The sequence below is a fragment of the Gorilla gorilla genome, chromosome 4 (assembly GCF_029281585.2).
Source record: "Gorilla gorilla gorilla isolate KB3781 chromosome 4, NHGRI_mGorGor1-v2.1_pri, whole genome shotgun sequence".
Classification (NCBI taxonomy): domain Eukaryota; kingdom Metazoa; phylum Chordata; class Mammalia; order Primates; family Hominidae; genus Gorilla; species Gorilla gorilla.
This window is the reverse complement of record NC_073228.2, coordinates 114,198,034-114,211,323: the sequence shown is the minus strand read 5'-3', so window position 1 is coordinate 114,211,323 and position 13,290 is coordinate 114,198,034.

The following is a 13,290-nucleotide window of genomic DNA, read 5'->3' as shown; positions in this document are numbered from 1 at the left end:
AGAACGTATCTTCCCACATCAATAACCTGAAAAAAAGAGCACTGGCTGGGGAGAATCCCAGGACAAGGGTAAGGGGTGACAGCCACATGATGATTTGGATATGGTTTTCAGAGGTGTAGTAAGGAATGTAGACTGATTTTAGAAGAAGGATAAAGCAGTTATTGTGAGAGGAAGGCCTTTTAAAAAAAGAAATCAATCAATAAAAATATCTCAGATATTTGATGCCCTCATTGTCTCCCAAAGGGATTAAGCATATTTTCTATGGGTTAAAAGTTTTTGTTTAAAAAAAGAGCTATTTCACCACAGATTTCAAAAAACTTCGGAGCAGAGTTAACAAATAGGAGGAGAGCTCTGAAGGCTCATGCACATTTGCATGCCACCACTGTTCAGTGTTACAAGAATCCAGCTCAACTCCTTACACCTTACTCAGGATCTTTATTCCTCCTGACAGCAGGATTAATGGCTATGCTCAGAAGAAAACCAACTGTCAAAAAAAGTTTACTTCTTCTAGTTGTCCTCTCTTTCTTTGTGCTGTGTAAGCTTTTTTTTTCTAGTTTAGATGGTGTGTCATTCAGAGTTCTTCATGGCAGACCAGAGAACCTGCTACTTTGCGCAGAAAGGGATTAATTAAAAGTACATAAGTGGCTCACAGAATATTTGGAGGGCTGAAAAAACAGATTCTAGCCTGAGCCTCCAGAAATACCCCCAGATGTCCACAATGGGTAATGGGCCCCAAAGATGCTGCTACTTCTGCCACACTGGAAACTACTATAATAGCTGCCAACACCAGAACCATGTTGCCCCCTATCTTATTTATTTTTGTTTAACAAAGTAGATAGCTTATATTCTTGCTATATTATCAAACAACACCACTAGTAATTACAGCTAATGTTTACTGGAGAAATTCTATGGAATGAAAAGAAATTTTGTATTAAGAAATCTGAGGAGAAATTAAAAAGTAATTTTAATCTCTTCATTTAATGCAGCCATGTGGCTAGAGAGATGTTACCTCTTCAGCATCTGGACATGTTCTGAGACTATTGCATCTTCTTATACCCTTTACAATCTCATTGAGCATATAGCACATAATCAAAGTAAACCAGGATAACTAGCATGTGGCATCAGGGCTGATGGGTTAAGGGGCGGCCTATGCAGATCTGTCCATGGCAAGAAGTGATAGAGACTATGGTTCTGTGGCACCAACCATAGCCTCTGCTCCTATCCTCAAACCTGGAGCACTTTTGGGCATCTACAGAACCTGCACGCAATACTTAAATAGACCTCACGGAGTCTTTGACTCAAGATTAGGAGCCATTGTCCTTTATTCAGTCTACCCAAATGAAAACTACCAACCATTTAATACCTTGGTTTTTCTTTTGTAGAGGTTTGTTATATACATTAGTGACAATTCTGACTTCAGATTTTTCCCATCAGTATAAGATTGTGGACCCATTTTTCATTCTCCACAGATTTGTAAATTATTGTATAATGCAGAATTTTCTAGGATATACACAGGTGAGAACTGTCACGTCCTTGCAATAGTGGGTAGATAAAAAGGGAGAGATGATGATATTGACTAAAGGTTGGTAATAGGGTAATTTGAAAACTGAGTTAATAAGATGCTTGGAGATAGTTTGTGAATTTTAATTTACTGAGTTCTCTGTATCCCCTTTTCTGGAAATAATTAAGAGTTGACAGTCCACGGAATTCTACAGCCTCTCCTATGGTGAACTGTATTCACCTAGAGTGACAAGTTATTGAGAGAAGAACAGACTATCAATAATGGTTTTATATTTTTAAAACAATAATTTCCTCTTACTCCAGACAGAAGCAACATGCTGTGCAAAATTATACATCATGTTAGAGCAGCTGAGAAGTCAACATATATCACTATCAATGCTGCCTCTGTAAGAGTCAAAAAATTACCATATCTAACAATAATTTTTACTTTAACAGAAAGAACAGAGGACACAGAAAGAAACCAACTTATTCTTATAAATGGTTGGTTTAACACATAGTGAACAAATTGATGTGTAAATTGGCTTTGATGAATTATTGTGTTAAATGTGGTTATTTATTATGAGTTCCATTACATAAATTGGTTGCAAAATTATAACAAGTGTTCTTTATTAATCTTACCTTCTCCATGGCTAGAGAATGATTCAAGGCAATTATCTTTCATAGACTTCAGCACTATTAGCGCTAATATACTGAGGAGGGCATACAAGTTCTAATAATACACAAAGAAAAGAAACATGCTTTTTCTTTGCTCCCTACATAGGGAGATGATATTTCTTATACAGTTTCCTTCATTCTCTATTAAATCCCTCTAGTTATTAGTTTGGGGTGTTTTTGCAGTAACAGCTACCATAGGTATAAGAAGTATGTTATACATGTTTTTCATGGTATAACATTTAAATTTTAAACAGATGGCATATATCTAGTCTTGAGGAACTAAGAGTTTAATCAAGTTGACTCAGGTGCTTTATGGCCATATTTGGCTACTTCATAGGAGGTTTAAGCATTTGCTCCAAGGTCCAGTGACAGATTGTAGAACCGTCTTAATGTTTTCCTCTTCAGCATGGGATACAAATAACGGGAAGATAGTGTCTTTCTGAGAAAGGAAAGGAAATATTTCTTCCAAGAATACTCTCATGACCTGACTTTCAGCCAGAATCAGAGATAAAGAGTTGTCTGAGTAGATAACCTATAGCCTCTTCCTAGTTATCAGGGGCCACTTTTTCCAGTTACAAGTTTTTCAGCTCTTTGCTTCTCATCTTCCTCTCTCCTATGGACATGATTTTGTCTTTCTAGTTCTCCTTACATCCCTAGCAAGGCAAAAACCAAAAAAGAAAGAAAAATAATTCATTCTGTTAACTATGTAACTCTGGCTAAAGACTCAATGTGGGATTAAATAATGTACGTAAGGAGGTACTTAGAAATCATCACTACATAAAAGAATGTAACAAAACAGCACTGCAAATTTGTAGCCTGGAGAAGTCAGTCAGATGATATGGCTGCATTTTTTTATTATTGAATATTTATCACATATCACTGATTTGTGAGCTCCTAAGATAGGTGCTGGGTGCTGAAGGTGGGTAAAGGAGGGAGAAAGCCTACTGCACAAGCAATGCTAACCAGAAGCTTGATGCCCCAAAACATACCTCACATGTCTATGCCATGTCTTCATCACTGTATAAATGTGTATACAGTTTACAGTTAGGATTTACTGCAGCAACTAAAGAGAATATTCAATATGACAGTAAATTAAACAAATTATAACTTTTTTTTTCCTCCCAGGTGAATATCTATATAGGTAAACCAGTGTGATATGGTTTGGTTTTGTGTCCCCACCCAAATCTCATGTTGAATTGTAATCCCCACATGTCCAGGTAGGAACCTGAAGGGAGGTGATTGGGTGATTAGGGTGGTTTGCCCTATGCTGTTCTCAAAATAGTGAGGGAGTTCTCACATGATCTGATGATTTAAAAGCAGCAGTTTCCCCTGCATTCTCTCTCTCTCCTGCCACCATATAAGATGTGCCCTTGCTTCCCCTTTGCCTTCTGCCATGATTGTAAGTTTCCTGAGGCCTCCCCAGCCATGCAGAACTGGGAGTCAGTTAAACCTTTTTTCTTTATAAATTACCCAGTCTCAGGTATTCTTTATAGCACTATGAAAATGGACTAATACACAGTGCTTGTATGAGGCTCCTTCTATCTTATATTATCAGGTGTGGCCTCTTTTCCCAAATTTACTTCATAGTGTAAGATAGTTGCATCAGTTCGAGATCTCTCACCTAAATTTGAGTCAGCAGGACAATGAAAGGGAAAGAGAAAAGTGTGCTCCCTCCCTTTAAAGACATTTGCGGAAGTTGCACAGACAACTCCCATGTACGTATAATTGGCCAGATCTAGTCATAAGAGAGGCCAGAAAATGGATTCTTGATTTCAACTTGTCACATGCCCAGCTAAATATTATATATTCTGGGATTTTCAGTTTCCGCTCAGGATGTAGAATGCTATAAAGAGTATCACTCCCATACTTTCAGTAACAACTACAACAGCAGCATCAGCAAAAACACCAAACAATCTGAAAATTTGTAAGTTTTCTTGGACCCAGCAGAGAACTGATGAGTACCAACTAACATGAAATCTAAGGAAAGTCAGGCACATCAAATAAGAGTCGAGACATGAGACCTTGCTTAACTGGGATAGACACTATTTATTACAGGTAAGAAGAATCGAGCTTAATTTTTAAATTACTTGCTAAAGGTCAACTGTGGGCTGAAAGGAGAATATAGAACCCCTGAAAGGCACAAAGACAGAAGAATTCACTCATCACAGACTTTTCTGTTCACACAGAAGATCAGTAAAAATCCTGAAAAATGTGTCCCTGATGATGCAGGCCTGGGGCAGTGGGGCCACTGAGGAGAAAGCACAGATTACTCTCCCCTGTCTCTTCTATAAAACAAAGGCCTTAAACTTCTAGAAAGAGAGCAACAAAATCTGATGCTCTTAGTGCATTCATGAAAATGCAATGGGAGGGGAACAACAGCAACAATAAATCTCTATGCCCCTGAGGGGAGGAATAGAAAAACTTGTTGGTCTCAGACCTACAGTTAGGAGTGAGACAAGATCACTTAGAATTACCTAACCCACAAGACTCAGAAAAACAATGCCAGTTGAACACTGAGACTTAAGCAAAACAACAGAGAATGCCCCAAACTACCCCCACACTTCTTCCCTCACCAGTCTGAAAGCTTTGAGTAACAGTGGACTACTGCTTGAAGGGGAGCAAGAGCATGCAGAGAGACCCTATTGGAGGCATAGAGGGCCTTTTGGGAAGGCCCAAAATCAAGGGTGGAACAGACACTTCCTCTTTCAGAAAAAGCCCTCTAGCAAACCAGCACACATGATGAATAGAAGGTAACACTAGATGATTTGGAAATTATACAAACACATGGGAATTAAACAATATGCTCCTGAATGACCAATGGGTCAACGAAGAGATAAAATAGGAGATGAAAAAATTTTCTTGAAACAAACAGTTATGACCCAACAGACGCAAACCTATGGGATACAGTCAAGGCAGTACTAACAGTAAAGTTTATAGCTATAAGTGTCTACAACAACTGTTGATGGGAATGTAAATTAGTACAACCACTATGGAGAACAGCTTGGAAGTTCCTCAAAAAAACTAAAAACAGAATTCTATTAGTAGGTATATAATCAAAGGAAAGGAAATCAGTATATTGATAAGAAATCTGCACTCTCATGTTTACTGCAGCAGTATTCACAATAGCCAAGATTTGGAGGAAACCTAAGTGGTCAACAACAGATGATTTCATAAAGGAAACTTGGTGCATATACACAATGGAGTACCATGTAGACATAAAAAGAATGAAATCTTGATACTTGCAACTGCTTAGATGGAATTGGAGATTATTATGTTAAGTGAAATAAGCCAAACACAGAAAGACACAAAACTTCACATGTTCTCATTTATTTGTGGAAGCTAAAAGTTAAAACAATTGAACTTATGGAGAAAGAGAGTAGAATGATGATTACCAAAGGCTGGGAAGGTTTTGGGTGGGGAGGGAAGTGGCAATAAAGATGGTTAATCAGTGAAAAAATATATTTAAATATAATTAATAAGATCTAGTATTTCATAGCACCACATGGTGACTACAGTCAACAATAATTTATTTTCCTTTTTTTTTTTTGAGTTGAAGTTTCACTCTTGTCACCTAGGCTGGAGTGCAATGGCGTGATTGTGGCCCGCTGCAACCTCTGCCTCCCGGGTTCAAGTGATTCTTCTGCCTCAGTGTCCCGAGTAGCTGGGATTACAGGTGCCCGCCTACCATGCCTGGCTAATTTTTGTATTTTTAGTAGAGATGGGGTTTCACCATGTTGGTGAGGCTGGTCAGAAACTGCTGACCTCAGGTGATCTACCCACCTCGGCGTCTCAAAATGCTAGGATTACAGTCATCAGCCACTGCACCCAGCCTATTTTACATTTTAAAATAACCTAAGAGTATAATTGGATTGTTTGTAAGACAAAGAAAGGATAAATGGTTGAGGTTATGGATTTAAAAAGTTGTATTGGATTAAAAGGCAAGTTTCAATTATATGCTATCTATAGATAGTCAATTTTAATTATAAAAACATAGGCTAAAAATAAAAGAGATGAAAAAGGATATACTATGCAAATACTAAGCAAAAGAAAGCTAAAGTAGCTATATTAATATCAGCAGAGAAAGGAATATTATGCAGGATAGAGAGGTATATTACATGATGATGAAGAGGTCAATTCTTCAAGGACAATTTAATGTTTATGCCCCTAACAGCAAAATTACAAAATACATAAAATCTGATCAAACTAAAATTAAAAGAAAAATCTAAAATTATTGTTGGATACATCAACACTTTTCTCTCAGCATTTGATAGAACAAGTAGACAAAATCTGTAAAGATGTGGAAGACTTGAACAATACTGTCAACTAACTTCACCTAATTGACATTTCTAGAACATTCTACTCAATTACAGCAGAATACACAAGTGTACATGTCTATTCCCCCAAAATATTATACTCTGTACTATAAGACAAACATCAATAAATTTAAAATAATTGAAACTATTCAGTGTTCTGACACAGTAACAGAATTAAATTAGTAGTCAATGAGAGAGAACTATCTAGAAAATCACCAAATTCATGAACATTAAGTGACTCACTTTTAAATATTAGGTATTGCATTATTATTGTCAGAAAGAAAATGAGATATTGTGGGACAACAAGCAACATCTCTCCTAGATATAGACATACAAATAGAGTGTTATGCTGACCAAGGGACTCCATGTTAGGTCACTGAAAGGTTTAAATTGTTGTTACTGACTGACTGTTCATGTCCCTTGAAATTCATATTTTGAATCCCTAACCCACAATATGGTGGTATTTGGAGGTGGAATCTTTGGGAGATAGGTTTATATGAGGTCAGGAAGTAGGGCCCTCATGATGTCATTAATATCCTTATAAGAAGATTAAGAGAGTCCAGAGGTCATTCTCTCTCCATCATGTGAGGACACAGTGAAAATGCAGCCATCTGCAGCCAGTAAGAGAGCCTTACACAGGAATGTAATTGTCAGGCACCTTGATCTTGAACTTCTCAGTCTCTATAACCATGAGAAATAAATTTCCATTGTTTAAACCAGCCAGTCTATGATATTTTGTCATAACAGCCTGAACTGACTAACAAATCAGTGCATATTACCAAATTGGAGGGAGTCACCAGCTCAATTTTTTTCCTTCTACCAAATCATTTTTATCCGTTTACCAAGATGCTTGATTTCTTAGGCTTGCCTTGTTCCTTTTGCTCATTGGCTCCTTTTACCAAGGTTTTGACTCAGGTCTATTTATTCACTCTTCTCCTTCCTCCCATACCTCCTTGTGCTCTTTTGGGAGGCAGGAGACCGGGAGAGCAATTAAGGCACCAAATTGACAAAATTGTTAGCAACCCCAAGTTAATAATGCCACCTGGAAAGAATGGTCCCTGCTACCTTTCAGTATCAGAAGTAATAAAACTTCTGCAATAGCAATACCATTAGAATAGTCTAGAAGAGTGGAAATAACTAGTAGAACATGCAAAGAAATATGAGCTCTCCATTTCTCTAGTTAGGGTAACAATGCATATGCCATATGATGCATATGTAGGAGACACAATGTCATGTACCAAGCTCAGTTTATCAGTAAGCCTGCAGACTGTGCATGTTTCTTATCTATTCACTAAGCGCCTCGCTATTTGATTTATTACTCTACCCCTGTCCAAACTGCTGTATAGTCCAGCTCAGTAATTTTTCATTCTTTTGTTTTTACAAGTGGAGTACTATTTGTACACTTTTATCTTGACTTGATCTCTAAATATCTTTATGGTCAAGACATGTTCTTCCTCTGAATGAAACAATCTAATTTAATTATACTGAATCAATAGATTCTATTTTTATTAAGAAAATACGATATGTACAATATTCTTAAATATGCTTTAGTCCATAATTACAACTTTCCATCCCAAATCCTTTAACTAACTTCATTCTTATTACTTAACCTATGATCCAATCTTACTTCAGCATGCTATATTTCCTGTCCAATTAATATTACCTATTTTTTATACTATTTGAGTAATATTTTCTGTTACATGATAAATTCTATAAGGATATGGAAAATTACTCATTTTTGCTCATTTTATCCTCAGTTCTTGACACATTGGCTCAATAAATATTTATTGCATGAGGGAATAAATGAATTAATGAATGCAGGATATGGATACGTCCCACAGAGGTTTCTCTCTTTCTCTCTCTCTCTCTCTCTCTCACACACACACACACATTCAAATGGGAGCCTCAGACTTCTTTGCTAATAGACATGTACCAGCATTTCTCCAGCAGTGTTTGACAGAGTTATCTCATCTTATTCATCAGATATGCCATGCTTATTAGCCTCAGGACATACTTACAAGCTATGCAGCAAAAAGGCCATCCCTGCCATGATAGTTTATTGCCAAACAGAGGGACTAAAATAAAGCAAGCAGCTAGTGCTACACATATACGAACTAATAAACAGACAAAAGGTCTAAACCACTGTGGCATCATTGTGACAGCAGTGTCTTGAAGAAACCCCACTGGTTCTAACTCCTGTCAGAGGCAATGAATGCCTAGAGTGTGTGTATTATAATGGAACTGGGAGGAAATGGTGCCAGTTCTTTGAAACTTGTTAACATGCAAATGATAGATGAATCTTCCCAAAGGTGAGCACTGTCAGCACACGTTCTCTGCTTTAGTCAGGGACGTGGCTTTTTGTGCTATCATGCTATAATCACCAAAGTACCATTTTTACCAAAATATCAAATGATCAAAACCATGTATTTTAAAAGGAATTCAGAGTTATGAGGCCAACAGAGTAGGTCAGTTTGTTCATGTTATACAAAAGCAGGTTGTGATATTCAATGGATTCTTATTTTGGCTTTTCTATGACTTACAGTTAAGGCACTCACAAGAGAATATTTCAATTACTCTCTTGGCCACTCCTCATCACCCATCATATGATCCTATCTACTTCATCATTTTCCTTAGTGCCCATAAAAAGGCATGCTGAAGGTGTAAAGAGAATGCAAGAGAGATCAATAGCCTCTGATGTGTTGGACTCAGCTCAGATTTTCCCATGTAAAAGATCTGATTTTCGGCTGGACTGAGACACCATGCCAAGGTTGGTCTATCTCCAGAGATGGTGATAAAGGGTCACTTTATATTGTGTAAGAAGTGGCAGATTGTGACTTGTCCTCCAAATCTTTTCACTGGCAGGGAGTAGAGAAAATTGTTTTGGCCAAGTATCTGACCATTCTCTTCTGTGAGGTACGACTCCTGCAGTGAGATTTTATCAGTCAAACCTTATAATTCCCATTCTTCTCTTCTGATGTTTGATAGAGAAATAACAGTCATGGAATGTGGGAGAGGGCAGTAGCTAGGAAAGTGAGGGAAAGAGGGTGGTTTAGACACAAAAAGCTCAATTGGTTATGGGTGTAGTGAGAGAAGATATAGCCACATTTTATTTCCTGGTATACCCCAAAGTCAGGAGGTAAAATTCTGCAGAAGTCAGTCCTTCTCTCTCACAGGATGATCCATTCTCTGACAGACACACATATGTACCAGAATTGTCAATGTTTTGGGGGAAGAGAGTAGTGCCGTCACAGAAGACTCTTATTCTGCACATGATATAGGCAGACCTGACTTCTTGCTCTTCATGTTTGTTGACATTTTATTAAGAATTTCACTGTAGCAAAGAAACGAATGAATCTGAGCTCTGAGCAGTGACAGCCAATGGGCCATTTATTTTTAGTGTCTGTGTTTTCCCAAGCTCCAGTGGAAACATGGTAATCTTCATACCTGTCTGATATTGGCATCTAGAAAAGAGCTTGATTCTTGCTCAATTTACAGTATATTCAGTCCTTTGAAAGGCTTATTCTAATGCAAGGTCATGCAATAAGTTTGTGTGCAATTGATGGTGAATTTTTATGTCAGCTGAGATTTTTGTCAGAATCCAATGCAATTGTTAGAACAAACAACTTTACTTTGATTTCAACACAAATTTTGCACCGAGGTTTATCAAGTGTCTTGAATCTGTTTCAAAAGAGAATTTTCTCAAATTCTTTATCCTCTGGCCATGAATGTGTGAGTTCTTTGCTCAGCCACACATTAATTTGGTTTTTGCCAGTGTTAGGAAAAGTATACAACCCCAATCTATCTGTTCATATCTCGGCCTCCTAGGTTTCTTAAAAATTTTGTTTAATGTTTCCAATGGTAAATACGCCTCTGCTTAGAGACTTCTTTCCTTTTTGTTTTTTTGTGTTTTTTTGTTTGTTTGTTTGTTTATTTGAGATGGAATCTTACTCTGTCATCCAGGCTGAAGTGCAGTAGTGCGATCTCGGCTCACTGCAGCCTCCGCCTCCTAGGTTCAAGAGATTTTCCTGCCTCAGCCTTCCAAGTAGCAGTGATAACAGGCATGTGCCAACATGACCAGCTAATTTTTGTACTTTTAGTAGAGACGGGGTTTCACCATGTTGGCCAGGCTGGTCTTGAACTCTTAACTTCAGGTGATCCACCTGCCTCGGCTTCCCAAAGTGCTGGGATTATAGGCATGAGCCACTGCACCCGGCCCCAAGACAACTTCTTTCATCTCCACTATTTTTCTCTCCTCCAACACAAGTAATCTTGCACCATCCTCTAACTCACATGAAAGTACCCAGCCTAAATGACTGTCATCCTTAAAATACCTTGCTCATCTTTCCTGCATCAGTAGTTTTCTGCCTCTGCCTGCCCCCACCCTGATTCTGCATGTACTGCTTTACCTATCACTGCTTAAGAGTCTTGGGTTCTATTTATTTTTATTTTCCTTGAACAATACTGCTATTTATATGGCCTTCAACCCTTTTGTATGAGATCCCCCTTCTATGGGATTAGGGCCAGGCAGGGAAATAAAGAAGCTTCCTGGATTGGGAAGATGTGATTGAAAGATGTAGCAACTCTTGCCCATATGCATAGTGCATGAAGCAAGTGATATAGGAGTTAAAAAGAAATTACTTAGGCAGATAGTGAGGGTACGAAAGTCCTTGGTAAGGTTTTCCTTTTAATAAAAAGCAACCCCAAAATCATTTTCTTTTCTGACAAAAAGCAGCCTGTAAAATCGAGCTTCAGACATAGACAAGCAAGCTGGAAGCTTGTACAGGCGAATGCCAGCAGTTGTGCCGATAGGAATATACTACCTGGGACTAGATATGTTCAAAATGGTGGCTCAATCTTCTCTTTTTTGCCAGCCGCGTGCACAGTAAGGCACAGACAAGATGGTGCTGGCCAAGTGGAAAGCCCACTTGTATAATAAGCTTAGGATGGGGTGACCAGCCTTCCCAGTACATTCTATAAATGTCACAACCGGTCGGACCAACCTGTGAGCCCTATGTAAATCAGACACAGCCTCCTGAAGCCTGCCTATAAAATCTGCTGCGGTCTGCCACATTTCCCTTTTCAGACGCCTCTCTTGTGCGCCCGTGAGAGAGCTGCTCTCCTCTCTCCTTTCTTTTACATATTAAACTTTCCGCTCCTTAACTCACACACATATGTTCATGTCTTCAATCCTCTTGGCACTAGATGATGAGCCCTGGGTATTTACCCCAGACAGTGCTGCCACTTCACAAGGAAACAGATGTTAAAGCCCTTCTCAGAGAATTTTCCAAGAGTAAAGCTGGTGATGGAGAGCCAAACATTAATCAGCGAAAAGGAGTTTGACCTATAGAGCCAAGGAGAAGTTGGACAAAGAACGTGAAAAGGACAACATGCAAATCCAATCCAGTGAATGGGAGCTCAATGAGAATCTTCAAAGGACCACAGTATGCTGTACAATTTTTTTTATAAACATCTAGAAGGGTATTTTCATGGATTGATTTTTATGGATTTTTATAAATATTTTTCATTGGTTAATGGAAGCCATCCATAAGATGAATAATATTTAATCTATTCTTTCCACTTCAATGGAAAGTTAGATAAATAAAATCACCATTGACTGGTGAGTTTAAGGTGGATCTGTAAACATTTTTCAAAAAGAAGAAGAAAAAAAAGTCATAGTTTATTTTTGTCAGAAGCCTACAGTGAAGCCTATGGGCATATGGGAATCAGAAAACATAACTAAATAAAATTTTCTCTATGATATCTAATCTCTCCTTTACAATTCTCTCTCTCTGAACTTGCCTTTGAATGTGATTGTGATTGGATTTGCTGTTTACAGCTTCTGTGTCCTACAGGCCTGGAGATCTGGGAGCAAAACAGAAAGTACCAGACAACTGCAAGAGAGAGTGCTATAATAAAGTACAAAGTGAGAGGTAACTACTGAAAACTTGGAGAATAGCTGAAATCTTGCACCCAGTGGTTCTTTGCCAAACTTTTCTTATAGGCTTCTTTGTTCACCCTAAAAGTCAGGGTAGGGCAGGCTTATCGCTTCTTATGGTATAGGTGGGCCACATCTAGGCCTCCGCATAGTTTGAATATATCATCTTTTCAGCAGGGACCTTTTCACACAATTTTGAAGGTCTGTCTAATGATTCATCAAATGCTTCGCTGCATTCCAAACCACTCTCATTTGAGGTCAGGGAGAACACTAGCCCTTTTTCAGAAGAGCAGAACCAGATTGGTTTGTCCTCTGGCAGCTATTAAGATCTGTGGAGTGACCCACCAGGCAACACTGGAAGGGACTCCCTCCCACCTGCTCTCTCCCAGGGAGATTCTGGGATCACAGAAGGCTTCTGGCTGAGTGCACACTTGATCCTTAGCCCTGAACAGGGACTATGCCAGATGTCATTTTCTTCTATACAGGGACCTATTCATTTAAGCAGCAGCCATGAAATCTAAAGATTTTTTTTAAAACTATTTTCATATCCAATATTGAATATCTACTTTAATTAAAATGGATATTTATTTAAATTATTTAAAGAAGGTAGCTCTTTGATCATGAGTGCTCATTTATGAAGACTGAAGACAGCAGAACTCGGCCTCCTCAAGTCCTAATTAAAAGTGAAAGCCTGAATTAGCATGTAACTACTTGCTATGTTTGTCACATCACTGGTAAAAGTAGTTTTGACGTTCTTATTTTTTCTTACTTGAGATTTCTCCCTCACAAGCAAAGCCTTAGTCCATTTGGGCTGCTCTAACAAAATACCATAAACTGGGAGGCTTATAAACAAGAGAAATTTATTTC